The following is a 7,595-nucleotide window of genomic DNA, read 5'->3' as shown; positions in this document are numbered from 1 at the left end:
CTGGAGAGTTTAGTGGGCCAGTAAGTTTACTCATTCATTACTATTCCTTGACATGAAGCCATCTAAGTAGAACTGTACAACTTGGCAGCCTGAAGCCAGCCGTGCTACACCCTCATTCCCAGCAAGAACCCATCAAACATGACATCCTCAAGAGTTTCAAAACTGTGTGAAGTTGCATACTGGTACATGTGTTGGTATGATCATACAACACGCTGGCTCTTATCCCTCTACTATTACCAGCATTTCCACTGACTCAAAATGAAAAAAGAAGGGGCCAAGTTTTCCCCTTCCTCAAACTTTCCTGCCATTAAAAGAGATTCACAGGAAACAGAACCCTTAAACCTTTCTTGCAGTTTGACTGTTTTTAGGTGTTCTAAATTCAAACTTTTTAATTCAGAAGGACCATCTCTCCTACAGGAGCCACACTATCCTCTTTTATGTCTGGGTGGAGTAGTGAGCACCTGCATCACACAGAGACTGAATCACCAACTCTTGTCCTGTAAAGACCAGAGTGCATTATTATCCTATTACAGCTTGGATGGTTATTTAAAAAGTTATTCAGTACTATGTCACTTTGGGCTTCCAGTTCATTCTCTTGCAGATACAAGTACCAGATTTATTTCAGTTTAGAATAAAAAAAGATAGGCTTTTTTCTAACTCATAACCTCACCCCCCAACTCTACTTGGGGTTCTTTCTGCTTCATCAACAACAATTAAGATTCTTCAGACCAGTTTATGCTCTGAGTTATACTTGCACAAACCTTTTGCCTTCAAAACATCTTACTAACAACTGTATGTCCCAGATAGCCTTTAGAAGTTTGTCACAGGTGATGTCATGGGCAGAGTAAAGGCTGAGGATGCTGCTGAGTAAAATGCAGAGTGCAAGATGAAGCTGTGAGGCTCTCTGGAAAGAAAAAAAAGCATGTTAATATGAATTAAGTGAGAAAAATGAAATGCCAAATCTCAAATGTTATTATGAGGGTTACTTTACAGAACAAAAATGTGGTCTAAAAGTGCACTAAGGAATAAAACCCTTGCTATACATCAAGTAGCAGAGAAATGAGGTATGAAGTACGAATAATGCAAAGGCTTTGGAACAGCAAATGTCAGAATTTTCAGATATTAATAAAAGTGGAAAGTGTGGACACACAAGGAGAAGTGCAAGTTAGAACTGACCAGACAGAGAGGCACTGCTGTCTTATGTGGAGACTGATTTACAGTTTAGCTTCTAAAATGTGAAGGAGATTAAATGCCAGTTTATTGTCACACAAAAATAAATTACTTTCTGAAACTGCACTAAAATCCTATTACCTTACCATTCTTAGTATCTTTAACCTAAACATGAATTAAAACCTATAAACTTTAAACTCCAAAGACTATTTAGTCTTATTTTTTTAAATTAAAATAACAAACATAAAGGAAGAACATGCTAGCAGATAAAGCAATGACTAATAATTCACATTCTCAAAGTCATTTCTGAAACATGCCTTTTAAAACACATCCAAGAACAATTCAAGCTATGAAAACTGCAGCAGATGTTATGCAGGGAAAGAACAGCATACTGCCAGTCTAGGTAAAATGATCCGATACCTAGCGAAACAGAAAGAAGCAGAATCTACTAGTCATTTGTAGAACAGGTAAGGAGAGGGAGATTAATTTTCTTTGGCTCAAGAAGAAAGTCCACTATAAAGAATCAATGCAAATGAGGTCTCTGAACTAAAACATCTAAGAAAGAACCTCTTTCCTCTATGTTCTCAGCCCAGTGATGTATGTTATCCTGTGATTTGATTTGCACTAAGGAAGATCTGGGCAGCAGGGTCTTGGTTCAACACCATTCAAGCCTCAGTGCCAATGAAATAGTGCTCAATACCGATAGCCAGAATGTGTTCAATAATTTGTGGAGAGAGAAAAAAGTACAGAGGGAAAAGGAGGAGCTCTTAAAGAAACACTGCTATCAAGCCTTCTGGAATTTTAGCCAAACCCAATTTGTAAAGATAGATTTCTGTGCAGGGAATGGTGAAATTTGCTAGTCTGCAACATCCAGGGGTCTGAGGTATGCGGGGAATACAACTTGTACCCTCTAAAACATATGATTTTGTTCTGAAAAAACTGTCCACAGAGCAATGTATCAGGCTGTACTCCCATCTGCTCCTTAGTCTCTCTGCTGAGACTACTGTCAAGTGTACCAAGTAGGTCAGTTTAGACAGTCTAGTTGTAACTTGGACTCTTTTCAGCCTAGAAGTGGATTTAGATCATTGGTTATCATTGCAGCTCTTGAACCTCTTGGAAAGTTGGACATGAAGCTAAATACACAGATTCTTATTATCCCAGTTAATGCATAAACCTGGAACCCTACAAAATCTTTATTTGCAGACTAATCCTCTGCAGCATTTAATCCCTCAAAGACAATTTTTTGACCTCCTTTCTCCATTGATTATTTCCTATTTGCCTTTCCGTATGCTCTTTAGCCCACCTTTTGCTCACTTCATGCCTGGAAAAGCTCTATGAAATCCCATTTTCAACCCCTCACATCAGTGCATTTGTGAGAAGGATACACAGAGCTTGCAGTTCACTTCAGCACAATATTACCCAAGAAAATGCAGCCTACGCAGCAAAAAAAACAGTCAGAGGCTCTTCCTAATGGAACTTTGTATTTTAGGCTATGTTCAGTGCTCCCCATTGTCCTAGATAGTCAACTATGTCTCTTTATGCCCTAATTATTTCTAAACTTAGGTCTGAATCCTCTTACTTATTTGAACAGAAGACAGATGCCTAAACACCTTTTTTAGAATCTAGGTCTGGCTTTAAGACTTCATTCTTCAATTTTTGTGACCAAACCGCAAACTTCATCAACCTTTTTCGTATCACATACATTATCCATTTACCTGTCTTCATAAAAGGATCTCTTATCTCCAGCTTCCAAATCCATGAGTAAATGACCATCTAGTTAGTCAGGATAACTTCATCTTACCATCTGTGATTCAGAAAGCCTCAGTATAAAAGGTATTTGCACTTCTCTAACTGCTCCTCTCCCCATGCTTCAACGATGAAACGAATCGCAACAGCAGACAGGATTTTGGGTTGTGTTCTTGGTCTTATGTCTAATACCAAGTGTGGTTTTTTAGTCTCATTTTCAGCCTGTAGACAGTGTAGTGTAGTGATATGAATGTGAAAAGTCTGGCATAGCGGTTTCTGTTCATTCTAATGAAAGATGTTATGCATGTTCAAGATATTTCAGTTTCATAAAAATAAGTACATGTATGTTCCCTCCTTACTTTGTTGGATCAGAAGTGTCCCAATGACTTCTAACCTCTACAGGTTCAAGTAATCAAACACAATTTTGTAAGTAGGCCCTGTAGATTCATGAGGTACAAACAGCAAAGACTGGGCAGGTCAGAACAGCACTGTTGGCTTATTCCATAAATTTAAGTGGATATACTGAACCTACCTTAAGAAAACTGAAGAGTTTAGAAGTCAGAATGGTAATTTGAATCCTCACATGGTAATTTGATTCTTCCACATGGAAGTGCTACACAAACAGAAAAATTCTCCAGCATTTTTTTGTAATTTTACCATTGGATTTTCAAAAACACAAAAAGAAATTATCATTTTGGATTACAGCAAATAACTGTCTTCCCATGTAGAAAATTATTGATTTAGCACGGAAAAGCGTAAACTGAATACAGTATGAAAAACTGATATTGAATGCATACATGGAACAAAAAAATAAAGATATACTATTTTAATGTGAGTGTATTTATAATAAAGGTGTTAAAAATTATAGATTAAGAGCCCGTTAAATCTAGTAGGTAATTCAAAATGCTACTTCTTTAATCACTACAGCTAAAGCTTTATCTCAGATACTGACACCACACCGTATAAAGACTGTGTATCTATATAAAATAATAAGTTTGTTTACAGCCAAACTCATAGGAACATTTCCTCCTCTTATGTTTGTATTGCATACAGTTAGAGCATTGAAATAAACAGCAATACCCAAACCGTGGTCTTGCTTTGACACTCACCAATTTTGTTGTGAGTCTGGATAAGAAGTTTAAGCGCTCTGCCAATGCATCCTTATCGGTAAAATATATTTTGTCTTGACTGCTGAGAAATGCAGTGGAATAATGCAGATTTATGCCAGTTCCACTAAGTACACAGTTGAGGTACTAATTAAGAGACCCAATCCCACACAAGCCTAAAATTATGACATTTTATAAAATATTTCATTTAAATCCAGGAGTTAAACTGACTTCAAATTTGATATATGGGGGTGGAATGAAAGATGTCAAAATTGAAATGACTGAGGCACAGACTCAAAACTGAGAAAAAGATAAAGAGAGAAAGGAGAGAGAGGACAGAACAGTGTAGCATATATTACAATCTCTGTATTTATTTCTGGAATAAAAAAGAAAACAACACCTATTGTTGCGATGGAATTTTTTCAGAAGAGATACCCCTTTCCCTGAGATGCAAGACAAATTAATGTAATGAAGCACTATTTCCTACATACATCACTGTATCTCTTGTTCTTAGACTCTGGGAAATGGAGAAACTAATTGTATGAAGCACACATTATCTAAATAAAAGTTACCATCTTTTCAATTTTTTTCTATTTATTCTTGTTTCTATCTTTTAATTTCCTTACTCCATTCTCCTTCCCTTTCTCCTAGTTTCCTTCAGTTGACTTTACATGTTTTTTTCTTTATTCTACTTTCTCTGCTTTTCTTTATTTAGAATAAAAGCCCTCGCATAGATGGATTTTTTTTTCCTTCTCATCTTTCCTGCAGCTTTTCAATTTCTCCATCTTCTTCTAGTTCCTCCTTCATTCCTGGGCTCTTTTCTACTGCCTATTCCCCACACCACTACAGAATCATGTTCTGTACTTGGTGACCTTACCTTCCTTCCCTGCAGCTACCACTTTTCTCTTTTAAACTATCGGCATGTTTCTAACTTTTTTTTTTCCTCTAGGGCTCACATGTTTCTCCCTTCCTTTGTATCATTTGTTTTGTTCGCCACACCCAAATTCAAATCTCTGTTCCACTTTCACCTCCTCCATTTTCCATGCTAGCCTCTTTTCTCTCTCCTTTTCTTTGCCACCAACTGCAAACATATCCCACTGTCTCCAGGTGCAAGAGGTGATGCTTCAGCAGCCAGTGCCTTCTGGCAGCTGGAGCTGGTTACAGATGTCTTTCCAACAGCTGTCCTCTGTCACTGACTCTGCCAGATGTCAATTCAGCTCACATTGCCATGGCCACGGCCATTAGCCACCACAGAAGTGCTCTCTCACCATCACACACCCCACAATTTTCATCATTGCTCTAAGTCATAGGTTTCTCTTTTAACTGCTATGAAATATTATTAGATGTATTGGTCTCCTTAGTTCTGGCAATGCAGGTTTTCCTGTGTATGAACTAGCTGTGTAGTTAGATAGTCTGACTGTGCCCCACCTCCCATCTCCGAAGACCACAGTTACCAGTGGTCCAAAATACTGTTCTGTCACAGCTGTGTCTGCTGCTATCACGAGGTGCAACTCTACTAGGTTTCTTCCTAGTGCCACGATGAAGTGCAATCGGCTTCTTCCTGTGAAGCCAAATACTCCCTCTTCATACGAGGGATGCCCAGGATGGCACACGTGTCATGAATTTACACAATGAAAGATACTCTTTCATTCCCCCTTTCAACACTTAATAGATGAACAATATTTTTTAGCAGACTAAATAACACTAACAGGGCATTTAAAATGTCAGACATCGTATTTCTTCTTGCTGATCACTTGTTATCTCTGACTGTTGTCAAACAAAAGATATGGGCTAAATTCATTACAGTAAGAGAATCTTCCAGAGACGGGTCAATTTATGGCCATGATGACTGTAACTAAAATTCTACATGTTTGCATATCTCTCCTTACCAGTGTATAGTTCATGCCACTTTGGTGTATTCTTCTTTTTCCGCATTGCTTTAATTAGTCTTCCTGAGGGATCGACATTGCCCTATTACATGTGATTGTCCCTTTCTCTTTCCTGGTGTTTAAAAAAAAAGTGAAAGTATAAACCAACCATGATACCTTTTGATGAATACAGAACAAAATAGTGGAACTGCAGGTGCTTATGAATCAGTGACATTTTGTTGTGTATAAAAACCCCAAAGAGTTGAACTGAAAAACCCAGAGGCCTATTTAGCACTATTAAAAATATTTTAAGAGTGGAAATAAGGAACGTTAAGTTAAATATTGAGGAGTTGGAGAATATAAACTAAGAGTACTGCTCCTCTACCTTTGGTTGCATTGCCTATACTGACATCATTTTTTTCCCATTCAAAATAATTGTGACTGCCCCAAACTGAGCATTTCATTATAATTTCTCACCCTATTTTTTTCTCCACTTGAACTTTTCTACACTCCTAACTAGACACTCCTCATACAGGGGAACTAGATGATTTTTTTCATTGGGGAAGTTTCTAACCAGTAATTTGCCTGCTAAAAGGCACTGTTACTGCAGTAAAAAAAGGAATCTTTTCTTGCTCTGTGTAGGTTATACTTAAGGCTGAGCTAAAAATCTAAGAAGATTGACTTTAAGGGCTGACTTTCTTATTCAAAACTAAACTGTTTGCTCAGTTAATATATGGGAAACCGTATATTTTTTTTTCTTAGCAACTCTCTCCATGCTAGAACGATGACAATTTGACACGAGGAAGACTGCACATGTGTGTCCATAATAGAGACTGAGAAGGAAGGCATCCTGCCTGTTCAGACAGGGAGATCCACTCTCCAGGCTGCATAAGCAGCATGAAGAGTAGTGCCATAAAATACGTAAGGTCACAGGGCGGACAGCTTGGGGCATTTGGAGAACAGCTATCTGAGCCATGGTGTGCGCAGGGAAGCAGCTCCTCATGCCATGAGGATAAACCTGTGGACTGCACACTACCATGTCGCTGTTTTATCACTGATGGAAGACATGTAACCAAGGCACGGGCGCATACAGCTCCAGCAAACCTCTTTACACTTAGACAATGGCTCCCGCTGTATTGTCTCCAGCAGCTGGTTTAGAATCTTATTCATTTGCGTCACACAAATTAGTGAGATTCGTGCACTCTGACCTGCTGCTCCAAATGTAACTGCCCTGCCTGATCCCCATCCACCCTCACGTTGGTTAGCGACTTCACCTCCTGTGACTATGTCTGCCAGATGCTACCGGTTGTCTCTCATTGACCCGCAGATGGCTGGGGAGCCGGAGAAATCCCAGGAGACGCTGCACTGAAAGATTCATTCTCCAGCTGCGGCCAAGCATTGTGGTCCCTCTGCCAGGATGTGACTTGCCGCCATCGGCGCACCGGGGACATCCCGCCTCGCCGGCTGAACAAAGGCACCTCACGGGGCACATCCCCGGCAGGCACCAAGGGCTCTTCCCGCACAAAACCGGCCTCTTCCACTGCCGCAGCACCGGGGGGAGAAAAAAGGGGCTCGGGCGGAAGGCGGCCATTCCTGCTCTCGTCAGAGCGCCGCTGCGCCTGGAGGCAGCAGGCGGCGGCGGGCAGCCTTGGAGCTGCCTCTGCTGCAGAACCCCAGGGGGGCCTGGCGGGGAGGTTCCCCTGTA

The 7,595-nt window shown here is 39.9% G+C and overlaps 1 long non-coding RNA gene across 1 annotated transcript; it reads right to left on the bottom strand.

The window, feature by feature from the left end:
- Positions 1–713: 713 nt before the first annotated feature.
- Positions 714–7,404, bottom strand: LOC113487578. The gene is made up of 3 exons (XR_003399817.1): positions 7,165–7,404; positions 5,912–6,023; positions 714–904 (listed from the first exon to the last, which is right to left on the bottom strand). It is a non-coding gene; the product is annotated as an uncharacterized LOC113487578 (long non-coding RNA).
- Positions 7,405–7,595: the final 191 nt, after the last annotated feature.

Source organism: Athene cunicularia (assembly GCF_003259725.1).
Source record: "Athene cunicularia isolate RWA chromosome 20 unlocalized genomic scaffold, athCun1 chr20_part1, whole genome shotgun sequence".
Taxonomy (NCBI): Eukaryota; Metazoa; Chordata; class Aves; order Strigiformes; family Strigidae; genus Athene; species Athene cunicularia.
Note: the sequence above shows the minus strand (reverse complement) of the source record. Positions and strands in the feature narration are given on the sequence as shown.